The sequence below is a fragment of the Danio rerio genome, chromosome 18, assembly GCF_052040795.2.
Source record: "Danio rerio strain M-AB ecotype USA chromosome 18, GRCz13ab, whole genome shotgun sequence".
Taxonomy (NCBI): Eukaryota; Metazoa; Chordata; class Actinopteri; order Cypriniformes; family Danionidae; genus Danio; species Danio rerio.
This window is the reverse complement of record NC_141038.1, coordinates 35,204,716-35,222,224: the sequence shown is the minus strand read 5'-3', so window position 1 is coordinate 35,222,224 and position 17,509 is coordinate 35,204,716.

The window sequence follows — 17,509 nt, the reverse complement described above, 5'->3', positions numbered from 1 at the left end:
TCCTTGTGTGTGGGGTTGGCTTTTATGTGTCTCCTCTGATGCACTCCAGCTGTGACCGACCCGGTGCTGATGAGGTGCAAGCTGGGGTGAATCCTAGACTAGGGCGACGTGGCATCAGTATACTAGCTACAATAGGTAATACATTTTTTGCATGCATCATCATGAAATGGTCATCTATACATACATATTAAATCATATTATTATGTTGTTGTTTTTTTGTTGTTATCAAACTGCTAATAATTGAAGACTGTCACAATTGTAACCAGTGGTATAACATTGGGAGTCTATGTTCCCCATATGTCATTCTGTTTTATTCTGATGAACTCTCTTTCAGATTAACCTTAAGTCAAGTTTTGGATTTACTTGATGCTGATGATCCAGAGCTTGCAATTTACAACAAAGCAGTGGTCCCAAAGACAGAGAAGGATGCAATAGAAAGTGACTGTGATAGTGATGCATCTGACATGGATTTTACTGGTGACTCAGCTCACCTACCATCAAGAATCTTGAATTCTACTGCAGAATTGTTTTGATCTGATCTTTTTGAGGAGGATGAGCCTGCCTGCGAGAAACAACCAAGCTTCACAATCCAAACAAGAAGTCTCACAAAAAAGCTTGAAACGGCTTCAACCTCTTTATCATCTTGAGATGCTACTACTTCCACTATACCAGTGCCCATGGCAGAAAGCGTCTCTGCTCAGCTGAATAAAACCACCAAATTAGATATTTCAAAAAGTCCAAAAATATAGCAAAATGCCTGAATACATTGTGTATGAGCCAATAGCAGCACAATGTTTAAAAGCATCAAATCCAAATCCTTTGGATGTGTTTTTAGAAATGTACCCACAATTTCTGAGAGCTTACCTTGGAAATGTAAAATCTTTACTCTGTTCAGAACAAAGACAAGCCTCTTAATTTAAACATGGAGGAACTGCTGGTATTCTATTGTGTGCTCCTAACCTGTTACACTGTTCCACAACGGCATTTGCTCTGGTCATTCGATGGTGATGTCCACAGCAATTGCATTACCAGTGCTATGAGATGAAACAGATATGATGAAATTATGGCATCCATCCATATAGTGGACAACACAAAGTGCAACAATGACCCCTTCTTTAAAGTACAGGAAACTGACCTTTTTTTAAACTAATAGGATTGGGTTTCAAAAGCATGTCAATAATCAAGTGCACATTATTATCATGAGCTCAAGAATGAAGTTTGTTATTTCAGCTATAGATGCATGGCGAGCGCAAGCAAGAAATTGAAAGCGCACTGGTTTCAGACTGGCTCCTAAAAAACTAATGGGTACAGGGTAAATCTGCTCTTCATTTTGGCTTTGTGGTTGTTCATCAAGACGATGACAAGGTTAAAGCCCGGGTCGACCATGGCTCGTTATTATATGTAAATATAATTACGCTGTAATCGCTCGACTGTGTATTTTAAACATGACGGTTCCTTTGTTTTGATTATGGCTTGTTGCGTAAGTGAATGACATATCTCTGTAAACCAATAGCATTTAGCAGCAATAGCATTGTCTAGCTCCACCTTTTGGTAGCTTTTCTCGTGTTTGGTACCCTTTCAAAATGGTGCAGAAAAAGTAATAAGGTTCGATTCAGTACGCCTTTTGATAGTGGAAACGGCCATAAAAGCGTACCAAACCGAACCGTACCACTCAGTGGAAATGGATATTTCAAAATATTGATCAATACTATTTTCTAAATATGTAATAAAATCTGGGTCCTTTAACAAATAGGTTTTTAACCTCCATCTAGGATGATGTTCAACTTTACCTAAATGAATTTCCAAAGACACTGCAGCATGATCACTATTAATTACTATACTGTTATACCAACATTTTATGTTTGCAAAAGTTCCATTGATATGATAAAATAATCAATCCTTAAATTGGTTTTATAAGTACTTTAGTAATATTCTTTTTCACTTAAGTTTAATCTTCTTTTATTTAAACAAATAAACATTTTCCTATTATGAATATGAGTTGTATCAATTAGAGTGGATCTATCCAATTTTGAATTGATTGTACAATTAAAATCTCCAATTATATTGAATCCCTCTATAAGAAACAGTCAGAAAGACTTTCTCAAAAAGGGAGTATTATAATTGGGACCATAAATATTTTGTTAAATTTATTTTTTGTTTTAAAATATTTTCTTGAACAATAATATATTCCTGAATGGTCTTGAATAGTTTTTGTTAATTGTAATGATAGAGATCTATGAAAAAGAACAACTACACCCCTTGCATTTGAGTTAAAGTTTGCATGAAATACTTAGCCTGACCATCTTCTACCCAAGCTATGGATATCGGACGCAGTTAATTGCGTCTTATGCAAAAAAAAAACTATTTTAGATTTGAGATAAATTAATCTTTTCAGCACTAATTTTGATTTTATCAATTTTCTTATCCCCCAGACATTCCAACTTGTAATTATAATATTTTCTAAAGTACTACTTTGTTTTACCATAGGTTACTTTGTTTTATCCATAGGTTATTGTCACAGCCTAATATAAAGTATATAAAAGGAGAAAGAAAAAATAGGTAAAATAATAAATAAAAAAAGTGGTGGTGTGAGTGCAAACAATTCCCTTCCCCTTACAATTTTAACTCTGGCATTTACTACTATAATGACTAACCTTCCTTTTGATTGGAAGCGCTGGGGATGCTGATCCACAGTCTTCAAGGAGCAACTAGTCTGTGTAGCCTAGCCTATCACTGACAACCGTGCAAAATCATCTTACTTTTTGCACGTATTACCAAATATAAAAAGGTGTAGTTTGAACATATAGAACAAACCCTTTAAATATTAAACCAACAAAAATACCTAATGCAATATTATTAGGTTATATCCAATTGAGTTATTAACTTTACATATTATAACATTATTAACTTAAACAACTTTTATAATGATATATATTAAAGATAATATTTTTGCTCATGTATTTCTGCGAAGTATTTGTTTAATCCAGAAGGCAACAGTTAACAATCCCTTATGTTGGCTGTGGGATGCTTTTGTAGAATTTCTCGGCTTTTTGCGGCATCTAAAAAAAAGGGATGAATCTTGCCATCATACAACACTCTCAGCTTGCAAGGATTATGTTATGATATCCACAAACAACTTAGTGACTGGGTTGAATCCTCGTCGGATGCGCACCGTCTCCGCTGAAATATCCTGTGTGAAAGAGATCTTTGCCTCATCGCAAGTGATATGTCTCGCTTTCTCGATTCAAGGTAAACAAATTCCTTTTCTTGAAACTTTAAAAAGCAGGTGAAGATTGCTCTGTTTCTATTAGGCTATTCAGGTGCTAGCATGCGATGAACCTGTTCCAAAGTTAACGTCTTGTCAGGGTCCATCCCGAGACACTTGGCACTTATGAACTCGAGAAGAGACTTTTGGTTTTTGGCACCTTCCTGATTTTCTAGGTCGTCTTTCTTTGATTCAAGATAATTAATGCGTTTAGTAGTCGAATTGAGGGCTTTCTTAAGTGCCCTTTCCGACTTCTTCGCCACCAGCAGCGTTGGAGGAAACATTGCGTTTCATCTCTGACACTTTACTCTCCAGTGCTGACATTGAACTAGCCATATCGATCAATCGACTGTCAATGTTGTCCAGCTTGGTTGTGAAATCTGCTCTGAATGATTTCAGTTCACTTAAAATTTCAGTTAAATTCTCCATGTGTGGTGCTATCTTCCACTTCATTTGACACACTCGCCGCAGTTTTAACAGTGGTCTTACGTCCTCGGGTAAAAATGTCACATTGTTTGGTCACGAAAGGTTTTGACATATCAGCGCCGATGTTATTTTCTAAGTTTGATGATTTCGTTTCGGGTATTTAATTTAGATTTTGCATGGTTTGTCGGAGCTCTCAAATCAAGCTGCCATCTTAATCCTAGCCACATGACCCCCCTCAAAGCAGTGTTAGTTAATAAAATTTACCCTGTTATTTACTTAGACTCAAGCCATCCTATGTGCATGACTTTCTTCCGGTGAACATAATGAGCAGTTACAAGAACATTAATCTTCCAAGCATTGCAATGAAAGTAAACAGCAGATGATATTTGATATGATTGAAGCTCAAAAAAGCCAATTTACCTATAGAGCTCGAGAACATGTTGTAAGCAACGCAGTGCATTCTGGGTGTTAAGGTCAAGTAGGATTTTTTTTTTGTCTTATATACACTCATCAGCAATAAACTGCAGTGTTTCTCCTACCATTATATTAGGGTGGCACCCCGCCCTTCCATGACTTTCCCCCTTGAAGTCCAGTTATAAAGTAGTCGTATCACAGATGTTTTCACACTGCATGACTATCTGGGGTCCGTTCTTCGTATGTGGATTGCTCAGTTAGCTGGATTTGGATATTGACGATTTGACACGATCCAGGATCGTTTCGTTCTTCAAAGCTGATCCGAGAGTTGTTGTCATAGCAACAGTTCTGCTAGCTCAAACCTGATTGGAAGCAGGTTTAAATCATATAAACAGGATTAGATCGGCTCAGGTCATGCAAAGATAATAGAGAAAGTATGTACCGAATTCTGATATTTTCTTACAGTAGTAGTTATACACTTGGGAAAATAGTAAATATATTTGAACTATATATGTATGTATATATATATATATATATATATATATATATATATATATATATATATATATATATATATATATATATATATAAAGTTATATTTATTAAAATAAATAAAGTTATATATATTAATAAAACTTATGCAATCTGCTACCCCGAAATAAAAGTACAAAGACTGCCACCTGGTGGTGCAAAGAGAAAACTTATTGATATGAACTTTTTAGATCGCTTTAGTACAAATTGTGTATGATAATAGACATGCAGAATATGTGACTTTTAAAAAAATAAATAATGCATTAATGCAGTCATAAACATGTTTTGGCAGTTAATATGCCAGTGATTTGATGCTTCACAAAAGTTGCAGACGCCTTTCACAAAATCAAAATGCTTTTGTAAACATCCAGTTATTCCATACAGTGATTAATAAAGCGGCTACTTTAATAAAGAAAGTCTTTTTTAAATGTAGAACTAAGTACATTGATAGGCATTGAAATACATGATGAATACTCTTGACAAAAGTGTAAAGCCTGCAGCTCACAACAAATGTGGAAAGTTTTTGCGTGTCATATTTAACAAACCGTTTACTGCTAATTTGATGTAATTTTGCTCACATAGATAATTGAACATTAATCAGATGATGTCATTACGCAGATGTGCCGTCAGCCATTTATGGCATTGCTGATCATGATTTCGAGGATCGATAGATCTGTCCTTCACAACACACGCAGCGATCTCAGATCAGTTCATCCAGACATTCTAATCTGATTCGCGAACTTGTTTGAAGAACCAAATTAGCGAGAGATCAGTTATCAAGATTAAACGATCCTGGATCTACCAAATCATCTTAGATCATTTGAGCGAGGTACGAAGAACGGACCCCTGGGCTAGCGTTTTGTCGCTGCTTTGTTTACCCTGCAAGATGGATCGGCGACAGGGGCTTTCACATTGCATGACTTCACAATAGGAAGAATCGCCAACAACTTTGTCCAAACTACATTTCACAGCCAAAAACACGTAGTATATCTTTGTTATTAACTACATAACGAGAATGAAGCCTTTAATGGGGTAGAAAATTTACGTATTTGCTCACCTGCACTGTTAACCCTTACTGTAGATTATGCAGTAAATAACTGTAAAATAGCCAGTGTTTTGCTGTAATAAAAGGAAACATTATTTTACTGTAAAAGGAGCAGGATTTGTATGAAATTTTGTAGTGCAAAGAATAAATTAAAGTAATTTACTTTATGTACCCATTACAGATAGTTACTGTGATAATAAATGGTAAATTACTGCTCAACCATTATTACCCCATGTACTCTGATGCTTTATGTTGCTATATATATATATATATATATATATATATATATATATATATATATATATATACATATATATATATATATATATATATATATATATATATATATACACACAACAATAGGTGAGAGTTCAAAGTGGCTATTAACGCCGCAGCTTGTACCGCCGCCGTTTGAAATAGGTGCCGCTCTGTTTTTTGTGTATGACCGCAGTTTGTGAATGAGCCGCCAGGGGGCGCAAAGGGAAGGGATGCGAACGGACAGAAATAGCCCATGCAGCAGCTACTGTGCTTGTAAATGATATTAAACAATAAGTCAAAGCATTATAATTCCTTCATTAACCATTTAAAATTTGTTAACACGCTTTATTGTAAACTTTTTAAGTGCAAAGAGGATTCGTTTTGGAAAATAGAATTGAAGAAGTAAAAGACAACTAAAATGAAAGCACAAACATTTAGTACAAATAAGTAGTCTTAAATAAATAAATAAATAAAGCAGCCTAAATATAGAAAGATGTTCAGTGTTTGCTATTTTGATAGGACTAAGACAAGACATTTTCATTTATGTTTTATTTCTGTTTTTATTTCCATTTTCGTTTTTGATTATATTTTACTATCTCATTTATGTCTCAACAATTGTACATAATAATAAATGAATAATGAAAATAAATGAATAATGAAAATAGGCCTAAATAAATTATTTATTTAAAGACATTGCCGTACAGTACGTGAAACACTGAGAAACGGTCAGCAGCATGGTCTAAAGAGCTTAAGTTGAATGCTGCTTCATCAAAAGAAAAAATAAATTGACCTACCTTAAGCAGATCACTAAAAGTATAATAAAAATATTTTTGCTGCAGGACATAAATTAAGTCTGCAGGTTTATTTTTAATGATTTAGTTTCAGTTCAGTTTTTTTTTTTTTCAAAACGTCAATGTTCTCCTTTAAAGTAGCTATAACTGTTGTTTTGTTTTGTTTTTTACTTAATGGCTCAGTATGTTTTGTATTTTAACTTCATATTCAGTCACCTTGCATATGTGTGAAATATAATGCCGCATAACTGCGGAAAAAGAAGAAAAAGCTGTCAAAGGTTAGAGCTAATTCATCAAAATAAGCTATATTAAAATACAGCATTTATGTTAATACAGGCAGAGTGTGAACAAACTCAAGGCTAAGATATGCGCTTGCCTTTTAATGAATTTAAAAATATTTGCGGCCTTTTTATAGGCTACAGGCTACTATGGTGTATAATAATATACACTATGGTTTTTTTTTTCTTTCTATTTTTCTATGGTAAAGGACAATGCACATTATGTTATTGTTGTAAACTTAGGCTAAAACTTACCATTGATAAACGTGACCTACCTCAAGCAGATCACTTAAAGTATAATAAAAATAATGTATATATATATATATATATATATATATATATATATATATATATATATATATATATATATATATATATATATATTCTTAATAAACTTCACAGCCACAAATATAAAAAAACACAATTTGTATTAAAACTGGGCGAGGATTAGAAAGAATACGATGCCTGTTATATAATTAAAATTTTGATTCCAATTTCTGCAAGCACATTTTTTCACTCGCTACTCTGCCAGAAACTTCGCCGCCAGAGAGCACCTCAATAATGTAAACATTTGTTTAAAGATGGAGCGCAAGATGTGCCGAGTGGCAACATGTGAAGAACGATGGCAAAGCTAAGTGTGATTATTGTAATAAACTAAGTTATAAAGCAGTGTCCCGACCAACAGGACTAAGCATATGCGGTTGGCTCATTCTTCACGAATATAGAATTAAAATAATGGCGCGTTAGGTTCACTAAGCAGCGCATTCTCTCCGCCTCATCGTTTAACCAGCGGGACACGCTGCTGAAGCAGGAGAGACACTCCGTCATTCATAATCTTAGCTGATGTATCAGAGTCGAAAGAATATATCAAAGAGGAAATTTCTTTTAACAGTCCCGATATGTTTAATCTTTTTAATTTTTTTTTCGTGTCATTTCTCTTCAGCAAATTATATATATTTTTAAAGCTGCTTGATTCTTTTAAAACCGAAAGCAGAGCCCGTCAATTGGTGTTTTTCCATAAGATACTCCTTTATGAATGTTTTAATTTTTGATTAAATTCTTTAATGTGCTTTTTGATAGTTTTATTTTATTTCAAGCAGCACCTAAATGCGAATTTATCCTCAAAACTTGGCATGAGAGCGATGCAAGTCATGTGTCACATAACTGCCTTTTTTTCCTGCGCGTGCACGATCAATTTCTGATCTTTTTGCAACTAAAATGAAAGCATAAACATTCAGTACAAATAAGTAGTCTTAAATAAATAAATAAAGCAGTCTTTTAACCTAAATATAGAGAGATGTTCAATGTTTGCTATTTTGACAGGACTAAGACAAGACATTTTCATTTATGTTTTTATTTATGTTTTTACTTACATTTTCGTTGTTGATTATAGTTTACTATCTCATTTTATGTCTCAACAATTGTAGATAATAATAAACGAATAATGAAAATAAATGAATAATGAAAATAGGCCTAAATAAATTATTTATTTAAAGACATTGCCGACATTGAGCTTAAGTTGAATGCAGCTTCATCAAAAGCAAAAAAATAAATAAATTGACCTACAGATGTTACTACTTCAATGTGTTCCTTGTGCCGCCATTCATACCGCGGCGACGGCGGTACTTGATGCGCCAGCAGCATTTGACCGCTGGGTGGCACTTTAACCACAGATATTCAGCTTTGCCTTTTCACAATGCTAAACAGACTGTTCTGTAGGCGTAGCTTACTGTGTGTGATGTGATGTGTTCAATTAAAATATAATTTTAATTTAGTTTTTCTGGTAATAGACATGCTCTTACACTATACTGTATGCTGTAGAAAAGATACATGGTGAGAAGTCAAAAAGCAAATATAAGAATTAAGTTATTAGCCTTCAGTGCCCGATTAAATTGCGTTGGGGTGAAAATAATGTTTTGATTTCTTTGACTATCATGGCAATGTTATTATCTCAAATCTTAAACGTGCGCATATGAAAAACAGCAAAATAATATAGATTATCCTGCCGGTACATCACCTCACAGTTGTGAACTTGCGATCACCTCAACTTACATTTAAAATTTGTTTACCTGGTTTATTGTAAACTTTTTAAGTGCAAAGAGGATTCGTTTTGGAAAATAGAATTGAAGAAATGAAAGAAAACTAAAGTGAAAGCATAAACATTCAGTACAAATAAGTAGTCTTAAATAAATAAATAAATAAATAAAGCAGTCTTTTAGTCTAAATATAGAGAGATGTAGTTTGCTATTTTGATAGGACTAAGACAAGATATTTTCATTTATGTTTTTAATTTACGTTTTTATTTACATTTTCGTTGTTGATTATATTTTACTATCTCATTTTATGTTTCAGTACATAATAATAAACAAATAATGAAAATAAATAAATAATGAAAATAGGACATAAATTAAGTCTGGCAGGTTTATTTTTAATAATTTAGTTTCAGTTCCGTTTTTTTGTTTCAAAACGTCAATGTTCTGCTTTAAAGTATAACTGTTTTGTTTTGTTTTTTTACTTAATGGCTCAGTAAGTTTTGTATTTTAATTTCATATTCAGTCACCTTGCATATGCGTGTGAAATATAATGCCGCATAACCGCGGAAAAAGAAGAAAAGGCTGTCAGTTAAAGCTAATCAAAATTAGCTATATTAAAATACAGCATTTATGTTAATATAGGCAGAGTGTGATCAAACTCAAGGCTAAGATATGCGCTTGCTTTTTAATGCATTTAAAATATGAATAAATGTTTTTTTTTTACTTTTTTTGTATGGTAAAGGACAATGCACATTATGTTATTGATGTAAACTTAGGCTAAAACTTACCATTGATAAACGTGACCTACCTCAAGCAGATCACTTAAAGTGTAATAAAAATAATGTTGCCGCAGGACATAAATGAAGTCCCGCAAGTTTATTTTTAATAATTTAGTTTCAGTACTATTCATTTTTTTTCTCAAAACATAGCACCTTCAATAATCTAAACATTAAAGATGGACCGCAAGATGTGTTGAGTGGCTATATGTGGTGAAGAACGATGGCAAAGCTAAGTGTGATTATTGTAATAAACTAATAAGTTATAAAGCAGAGAGTCCCGACCAACAGGACTGACTTAGCATATGCGGTTGGCTCACTCTTCACGAATATAGAATTAAAATTATGGCGCGTTAGGTTCATTGTGCTTCCCGCAGGTGCAACCAACAAGAGTTGTGCATTTTAGTTTAACTTTGAGCGTTATAAGCAGTTCGGTGTTAGTTTTTAATTAAATATATCGAGCCGAAACTAAGCAGCGCATTCTCTCCGCCTCCTCGTTTATAACCAGCGGGACACGCTACTGAAGCAGGAGAGACACTCCGTCGTTCATAATCTTAGCTGATGTGTCGGAGTCGAAAGAATATATCAAAGAGGAATGTTCTTTTTACAGTGCCGATATGTTTAATCTTTTTTCCCCTGTCATTTCTCTTCAGCAAATTATGTTTTTAAAGCAGCTTGATTCTTTTAAAACCGAAAGCAGAGCCCGTCAATTGGTGTTTTTTCATAAGATACTCCTTTATTAATGTTTTATTTTATGAGTGTCTTTAATGTGCTTTTTAATAGTTTTATTTTATTCAAAGCAGCACCTAAAAGCGAATTTATCCTCAAATCGTGGCATGAGAGCGATGTCATGTCGCATATATTGTCTTTTTTTCTGATCTTTTTGCATAAAGGTTTTAATCAAAAGACAGGTAATTTAATTACTTTCGATGTGCTAAAATATTTGTTCTATATATTTAATATTTAAAAAATCAACTCCCTTTTGCCCAGAGAAAGAGGCGCGCGGCACTAGCGGACATGGGGCGCTTTCCCAAAAAAAGACGTAGGCTACAGTAACTTGCGGCTGAACTATGCACAGTTTGGGGAAAAAAAGGATATAGTGATGCATGTTTCCCAAAACCCCTAGTTTCTCTGTCGCAGATCCATCATTTGAATCACGTTATAAGTAAAACGCACATAATGATAAAGCACACCATCATCACGAGGGCAATTAAATAAAGACAACCTAAACATATTTTTAATTGTTTATTTATGTAATGTGAGTTTTTATAACTTTGTTCTTTAAATTATTTCAATATAACTTAGGCTATTCTATCGTGATGACACCATAAAAGGCCTTCAATGCACTGATATAGGTAATAGGGATACAATGATAAGCCGATTTTACTATTGACCCTGTTTTTATTCATTGACGGCTTCCCAACGCCGCAATTCTGTTGCGCGAAAAAAAGCTGCTGCAAATAAGCAAATTTATGACAATACAATTTTAATAGTTTCATGATAGTAGCTGGTGTGCTTCATCTGCGTGATTCTGATTTGACATTCTTCCGCTAAACTTGCTCTGTGTTGAGATGTAAATGGGCTATGATCTTAGCTATTGAGGCTACATCAAGGTGTAAATGAGCTATAGTTCTCTTTGCAACTTTCAATTTTGAGGTGGGGGAAGTGGGAAGAGGCAATTCAAATGTACCATCTCTAAAAATAAAAAGGCCGCTTACGCGGCATTTGTGTTTAAAGATTATTACCTTATTTTTATTTTATTATTATTAATTTATTCATTCATTCGTTCGTTCATTTTCTTTTCGGTTTAGTCCCTTTATTAGTCTGTGATCGCCACAGCGGAATGAACCGTCAACTTATCCAGCATATGTTTTACGCAGTGGATGGCAGGAGGGGGGCTTCGGAACGGAGTGAAAGGAAAGGCGGAATTTGCCCCGAGTCTGGGAAAGATGGCTTGCCTAATTACACTAGCTTTCCTATCGCACACATGCGCCAAAATAAACAAATAAAGAAAAAAGGGAAAGAAAACATCTAGCCTTGAGGTCTTTTTGCTTATAATCGCCCTTATATTTCCGTTTTTAAATGTAAGGCTGTTGCATAAAATAATCCAATTTTAATTTATAAGTTACTTTGCTGCGTCCCCTTTGTTGTTTCAATAACGCATAATAATCTACACACCATATTAAAGACACAGCAGACATAAAGGTTGTGTGTGAGAGCCCGAGCAAAAAAGGATCAGAAATTGATCACGCACGCACAGGAAAAAAGGCAATAATGCAACACATGACATGCATCGCTCTCAATTGACGGGCTCTGCTTTCTGTTTTAACATAATCAAGCAGCTTAAAAAATAATTTGATGAAGAGAAATGACAGGAAAAAAAGTAAAAAATAAAATAAAAAGATTAAATGTATCGGGACTGTTAAAAGAACATTCCTCTTTAATATATTCTTTCGACTTGGATACATCAGCTAAGATTATGAATGACGGAGTAGGCTATCTCTCCTGCTTGCTTCAGTAGCGTGTCCAGCTGGTTATGAACGAGGAGGCGGAGAGAATGCGCTGTTTAGTTTCGGCTTGATATATTTATATAAAAACTAACACCGAACTGCTTATAACGCTCAAAAAGTTCAACTAAAATGCACAACCCTTGTTGGTTGCGCCCGCGGGATGCACAATAAACCTAACGCGCCATTATTTTAATTCTATATTCGTGAAGAATGAGCCATAAGATTGAGATCGTTGACGGTGCTCTCCAGCGGCGAAGTTCCTGGCAGAGTGGCGAGTGAAAAAATTTGTATGCAGAAATAGGACAAGAGGAATAACATTTTAAATTATATAACAAGCATCGTATTCTTTCAAATCCTCGCCCAGTTTTAGTACAAGTTGTGTTATTTATATTTGTGGCTGTGAAGTTTATATATATATATATATATATATATATATATATATATATATATATATATATATATATATATATATATACCTGACCAGCGCTGACAGCAAACGCATAAAGGACAGAGTGAAGGAATTTCTACGGTCCACACGAACCTCTGTTAGCGCCCACCGACGTCTTCAGTATTAGAGACAACTTAAAAGAAAACATTCAGTTATTTTTGTATTTCTATTTGCTTTTTTTCCTCAGAATAAATATATCCTCTTAACCAACTGTATGACTTTTTTCCCGATTATACGCAAAATAAATAGTTTTTAACGTGTTTTTCATGCTTTATTTCTAACACGTTTATGAATTATAAGTTTTAGCCTAAGGTTACCAGACAAAACAACAATAAAAACATTATTATACATCATAGTAGCATGTAGACTATAAAAAGGCAACATATCGACTCAGGGCCGGAGTGGGACACCTTTTCAGTTCTGGAGTTTCAAGCCTCAGACCGGCCCACCTCAGTTCACGACTGACTATATTAAAATAAGTAAATAAATAAATATTTCCAAATCAGTTTCTAATGACACTATCACGTCTTTTTTTTTTGTTGAGAAAACAGCTGCTTTAGAACTTCAAATGTTCAACAATCCTAACAGTATTATATGTCTTATCAATAAAAATGAAAACACTAAATTACTCTAACGAGGATCGAACCCAGGTCCGCGGCGTCTTAACCTAACGTGCTATCCGCTCGACCACAACAACTGTTTCATGAATGATGACACAACTGAGTTTTATCATCATTAAAATAGATCAAAAGAGAAGAGTTGCGGTATAATAATGAATAAAAAGGCTGTGGTCAAGTAAATAAATAAATTTAAAAAGTGTGATTGCTGAGAGCAACAGATTCTGGAGCTAGGGACACCGGCCCTCGCGGCCAAAAAACAGACCGGCCCACCGGGAATTCTCCCGGTCCTCCCGATTAGCCAATCCGGGCCTGTATCGACTCATGCGCACACATGAGGCCCGTTGCCAGCCTGGTGAAAGGGATGGTTCTTTTTTTCTTAAGTGGACCTTTTTGCAGTTATACGCCTCAGTTTCCATTTAACTATGAGATTTAAATACTACATTTTAGTGACTTTTTTGCTGGATTAGCCAGTCAGATGTCATTATAACCACACTTTTTGATGTAGGCTACTAAAATATTTCCTTAAAAGTGCAGTTAAAAAATTCAAACAAGAGAAATTTTTAAAATACAAATTTATTAAATCATATGTCATTAGAAAAATAGCAATCTGTTTTAAAGTTTTAAAGTTAAAAAAAAAATATATATATATATATATATATATATATATATATATATATATATATATATATATATATATATATATATATATATATCATTTATTAGACAAAAAACACACTGGCCAAACCTTTGACAGCTTTTTCTTCTTTTTTCGCGGTTATGCGTGCATTAGCCTATATTTCATATGCATATGTAAGGTGACTGAAATTAAAATTAAAATACAAAACATACTGATCCATTAAGTAAAAAAAACAAAACAACAATTTTACTTTAAAGAAGAACATTGACGTTAACATTATTTTATTATACTTTAAGTGATCTGATTGAGGTAGGTCACGTTTATCAATAGTAATTTTTAACCTAAGTTTATATTAATAACATACAGTGCATTGTTCTTTACCATACAAAATAAAAAATAATAAAAGAAACATTATACACCATAGTCGCCTGTAGCCTATAAAACGGCCGCAAATCTTTTTAAATGCATTAAAAGGCAAGCGCATATCTAAGCCTTGAGTTTGTTCACACTCTGCCTGTATTAACTTACATGCTGTATTTTAATATAGCTAATTTTGATGAATTAGCTCTAACCTTTGACAGTTTTTTTTTTCTTTCCGCGGTTATGCGCGCATTATATTTCAAATGCATGCAAGGTGACTGAAATTGAAATTAAAATACAAAACATTAAGTAAAAAAAACAAAACAACAGTTATACTTTAAAGAGAACTTTAAAGAGAACATTGCTGTTTTGAAACAAAAAAAATAACTGAAAATTATTAAAAATAAACCTGCGAGATATGTCCTGCGGCAAAATTATTTCATGAAGCAGTATTCAACTTAAGCTCTTTAGACCATGCGCCTGACCGTTTCTTAGTGTTTCACCACATGTCCTTAAATACATAAGGCCTATTTTTATTATTTTTCATTATTCGTTTATTATTATGTACAATAATTGTGACATAAAATTAAATAGTAAAATATAATCAATAACGAAAATGTAAATAAAAAGGTAAATTAAAACATAAATGAAAAGGTCTTGTGTTAGTCCTACCAAAATAGCAAACACTGAAAATCTCTTTACATTTAGGCTAAAAGACTGCTTTAATTTTTTAATTTAGGCATACTTAGAATATTTGTACTGAATGTTTGTGCTTTCATATTAGTTGTCTTTAACTTCTTCAATTCTATTTTTCAAAAAGAATCCTCTTTGCACTTAAAAAGTTTAGAATAACAATAAATCGTGTTAACAAATTTTAAATGATTAATAAAGGAATTATAAGGCGTTGACTTATTGTTTAATCTCATTTACAAGCACAATAGCATATTTAAGGCTGCTGTGTGGGCTATTTCTGTCGGTTCGCATCCCGTCCCTTTGCGCCCCCTGGCGGCTCATTCACAAACTGCGGTCATACACTAAAAACAAAGCGGCTCCTATTTCAAACGGCGGCGGTATATGACGCGGCGGTAATAGTCACTTTGAACTCTCACCTACTGTACCTTAAGCAGATCATAATAAAAATATTTTAGCCGCAGAAAATAAATTAAGTCTAGCAGGTTCATTTTTAATTTTAGTTCAGTTCAGTTTTTTTTTTTTTTTTTCCAAAACATCAATGTTCTCCTTTAAAGCAGCTATAACTGTTGTTTTGTTTTGTTTTTTACTTAATGGCTCAGTATGTTTTGTATTTGAATTTCAATTTCAGTCTACTTGCATATGCGTGTGAAATATAATGCGAGCATAACCGCTGAAAAAGAAGAAAAAGCTGTCAGTTAGAGCTAATTCATCAAAATAAGCTATATTAAAATACAGCATGCATGTTGGCAGAGTGTGAAACAAACTCAAGGTACGGCTAAGATATGCGCTTGCTTTTTAATGCATTTAAAAAGATTTGCGGCCTTTTTATAGGTTTTTTTTTTTTTTGTATGGTAAAGGACAATGCACATTATGTTATTGATGTAAACTTAGGCTAAAACTTATCATTGATAACCAACCTCAAGCAGATCACTTAAAGTGTAATAAAAATAAAGTTGCCGCAGGACATAAATGAAGTCCCGCAAGTTTAGTTTTAATAATTTGGATCCAGTTCTGTTCAGGTTTTTTTCTCAAAATGTCTGTTCTTCTTTAAAGTAAAATGTTTGTTTTTTGTTGTTGTTTTTTTTTTTTACTTGTAATGGCTCAGTATCTCAATATATATATATATATATATATATATATATATATATATATATATATATATATATATATATATATATATATATATTAATAAACTTCACAGCCACAAATATAAAAAACACAACTTGTACTAAAACTGAGCGAGGATTTGAAAGAAAAGGATGCTTGTTATATAATTTAAAATGTTATTCCTCTTGTCCTATTTCTGCATACAAATTTTTTCACTCGCTACTCTGCCAGGAACTTCGCCGCTGGAGAGCACCGTCAATGATCTCAATCTTATGGCTCATTCTACACGAATATAGAATTAAAATAATGGCGCGTTAGGTTTATTGTGCATCCCGCGGGTGCAACCAACAAGGGTTGTGCATTTTAATTTAACTTTTTGAGCGTTATAAGCAGTTCGGTGTTAGTTTTTATATAAACATATCAAGCCGAAACTAAACAGCGCATTCTCTCCGCCTCCTCGTTCATAACCAGCTGGACACACGCTGCTGAAGCAAGCAGGAGAGATAGCCTACTCCGTCATTCATAATGTTAGCTGATTTATCCGAGTCGAAAAAATATATTAAAGAGGAATGTTCTTTTAACAGTCCCGATACGTTTAATCTTTTTATTTTTTTTACTTTTTTCCTGTCATTTCTCTTCATCAAAATATTTTTTAAGCTGCTTGATTATGTTAAAACAGAAAGCAGAGCCTGTCAATTGAGAGCGATGCATGTCATGTGTTGCATTATTGCCTTTTTTCCTGTGCGTGCGTGATCAATTTCTGATCCTTTTTTGCTCGGGCTCTCACACACAACCTTTATGTCTGCTGTGTCTTTAATATGGTGTGTAGATTATTATGCGTTATTGAAACATCAAGGGTCACGCAGCAAAGTCACTTATAATTAAAATTTTATTATTTTATGCAACAGCCTTGCATTTAAAACGGAAACATTAGGGCGATTATAAGCAAAAAGACCTCAGCCTATAAGGCTAGATGTTTTCTTTCCCCTTTTTATTTATTTGTTTATGTGTTTGGCGCATGTGTGCGATAGGAAAACTAGTGCAATTACGGCAAGCCATCTTTCCCAGACTCGGGGCAAATTCCGCCTTTCCTTTCATTCCGTACCGAAGCCCCAGCTGGCCCTCCTGCCATCCACTGCGTAAAACATATGCTGGATAAGTTGACGGTTCATTCCGCTGTGGCGATCACAGACTAATAAAGGGACTAAACCGAAAAGAAAATGAATGAACGAATGAATGAATAAATTAATAATAATAAAATAAAAATAAGGTAATAATCTTTAAACACAAATGCCGCGTAAGCTGCCTTTTTATTTA